The following is a 3,109-nucleotide window of genomic DNA, read 5'->3' on the forward strand; positions in this document are numbered from 1 at the left end:
AAACATTTAGCCAACACATACTCGAAAACAATCTGGAGGATTCTTGGGCCCTCTGTTGTCTTGGGGCTTTCTAGGGCTCCATCCCGAGAATGCTCACATTCTCCACCCACAACCTCCAGCCTACTCAGGTGATGTCTACACAGGAAACTAAATTAATTATACACATATTTTTCGGATAAAAGAATCGACTTTCTGCCTTAAATATGCTTAAATGTTGAAAGTAAAAGCATGGTTCTTGACTCAAATTATCCAGATCACCTCCTCAATTTCTATAAAACACAGTGTTCAGTCCAAAAGAAAAAAGGGACTGCTTACCTCCCAGGTAAACCACTTCTGTTAGGAAATACTAGAGTCTACAACCGACGTTAAAACCACGCATCCCAGAAGGCCTTTTTTTTTTTTAATGTAAAACTAACCACGTGCGACCGGATGTCTCTGTATGACAGGACCCAAGGGTTTAAAAATATCTGTCTTTGTTGTAGCGCCAAATCATCTTTCAATCCAGTTGTGTTGAATAAGAAATTAGGGGCAGGAGAGAACTGCAGATTCTCGCTGATGAGACACTGCTGAGCCAGATGAAACAGTTTAGAGTAAACTTGTCACTAGCTTGGGGGCAGTGGTGTATGTGTGTTGGGGGTGGGGGGAGAAGGTTTGGACAGGAATACTCTAAAGATTCCATCAGTGCTGCAGAATAGCAAAGAGGGCCAGATGAGCCTTTAGTGTAAGTATAAATGCCAGCAACTTCGCCTTTTCTAGAAAGACAAGTCACTGTCCTCTTAAACCATCTCACCTGCACTCCACCCCGAATTTTGAGAGGAAAGAAAAATCAACTTTATATATAATCATCATAATAAAAATCAAAATTGATTTAGCGAGACAACTATCTTCTTTTATTAGATACTTTTGCCTCAATGTAGAAGGAAGGAGAAAAAAGAAGCCCCCCACCATCTCTGCCCTCCCAATGTCTTTTAAAAAAAGAAAAGAAATAAAAAAAAAAAAAAACAAGGTCTACAAGTGGAAATTGGTACTCAGTGCAAAAGGAAACGGCAGTAGGTTGCCAATGGGGGAAAGTCGCCAGTGGCCCCTCCTGACCATCAGCCCCTGAGAATCTGGTTTTCATGTACTCACCCAGTAATCATCTCAAGCAACAACAGTCTCTGAACTTATTAATTAGTGTAATTTTCAGGGACTCTCACAAAACGACATTTTTCTATTAATGGCTCTTTACAAGATATACCCCCAATCTCCATCCTCTGTATTTTTTCAAATTTAATATCTCAAAAAAAAGGTCTTGAGGTTGGTAAGGAGGAAGGCGGGAGTGTCTTGTATATGTGCTGGAAAGGTGGTGGGTGGGTGGGAGCAGGGAGCTGAAAAAAGCAGCCCTTTTTCTTCCTCCCCAGCCTGGTAGAAGGAGGCTCGGGGGTTTGCTGCAGTCCAGCAGACACCCTTTGATTGAGGAGGGTATTTGGGGAGTTGCAGTGGTGTGCAGAAGATCATGTCTTTGCCCCACGGTGCTGTCAGCGGTGACAGATCCCAGATGGAGCCGCTACTGTATGGCAGATTGAGTTTCCCAGCAGAAAACTCTCTCCCTCCCTCCTAAACGTCTTCAAAAACCTTCTCCAGATACTCCAGGTCACTTCGTCTGAAAATGAAAAAGCTCAACCTCGAAGGTTGGGGCTTCTTTTACTTTTTTTTTTTTTTTTTTTTTTTTTTGGAGTACGTTTTAGTTTCTCTGCTTTGCCTCTGTCTGCCTGACTCTTCGCCCAGCCCGGACTCTGAGAGCTGCTGCTGCTGAAAGCGAGCATTGCAGCTGTAGTCAGGATGTTACCACTCTCTCCAGCCCGCCCGCCCCCGGATGCCAGATCGGAGAGGGCTGCCAGCCTGAGTCGACCAACTGCCCCCTCACAGGCCCCCAACACACTATGCAGGTATTTCCAGCCCAAAGCTGGTGCGGAATGATTTCCAAGGCAATTCAAACACTGATTCGGCCTGAAGCAAATCCTGCCGCAGGTAGGTGCCGGGACTAGGGTGAGGGGGAAAGGAGAAAGGAAATTAGAGGGGAAAAAACCTGGTGGGAGTCGCCTTCTTCTGGAATGCGTCTTATTCCTACATTTTCCTTGGCCAAGGAATCTTGGAAGAAAAGTACCAGAATGGCATCGGCTCAAATTCGCCTTAGGCCGAGAGAGAGAGGGAATGAAAAGGGAAGGAATGAAGAGGAGGGTAAGGGGAGAATAGGGGAGAGGTCTGCAAATGAAGCGGAATAGAGATCAGCTCCATCCCCTTTCCTGCGGCAAGATTTCCTTAAGGTTCTCCACCAGCTGCTCTAGTAGACTTTGCTGCGGGGTCTCTCTAGGGCTGCCTGAGGGGCCCAGAAGACTCCGAAACTCGAGGATGTAGCATAGGGAGGTGGGGATGAGGAACAGGAGGACGGGGGTGCGGTTAGAGTAAGGGAAAAGGTTCCAGATCTCCAGGAGCTTGAGGTGGATCAAGCCAGGATAAGGGGGACGAGAATCGGGATGTGTGTGTGCAAAGACAACTGAACACAAGCTCCGGGTAAAGGAGTCCCATCGGGGCGGAGCTGTAGAGAGGGGAGGAGAGTGGAAGGTAGGGAAGGGATAGCAAGGTGAGCTCTGGAAGATTGAGGCAGAAGTGGGGAGGCTGGACTTAGGTCCTCTCTTGGCTGAGAAAGACGGGGTAGGAGCCAAGATCAGGAAGGCTCGGAAGATTCCCGCTTTCCCCAAGATAAATCTTCATGATCGTCTTCTGTCCTTGAACCATCCACCCCACTGGAGAGTCCCCTTTTGCCTCTGGAGAAGAAATTCGAGTTTTGAAATTTAATTGTAGTTGTATGTATATGTATGTGTAGCATGTATGTGTTTGTGTATATAAACACAGTATATATTAAACCGAGAGCTTGGGCAGCTTTAGGTTAAATGGGTGGCCAAAGAGCTGGAGGGAGAGGATGACGGGAGAATGAAAGGGATACCAGAAGTGGTTTAGAAGGGGAGGGGGGTCACTAACATTCTTTCCTTCCTTTTACCAATTGCTCTCTCTCTCTCTCTCTCTCTCTCTCTCTCTCTCTCTCTCTCTCTCCTGTCTCTTATACACA

Source organism: Gracilinanus agilis, chromosome 6 (genome assembly GCF_016433145.1).
Source record: "Gracilinanus agilis isolate LMUSP501 chromosome 6, AgileGrace, whole genome shotgun sequence".
Taxonomy (NCBI): Eukaryota; Metazoa; Chordata; class Mammalia; order Didelphimorphia; family Didelphidae; genus Gracilinanus; species Gracilinanus agilis.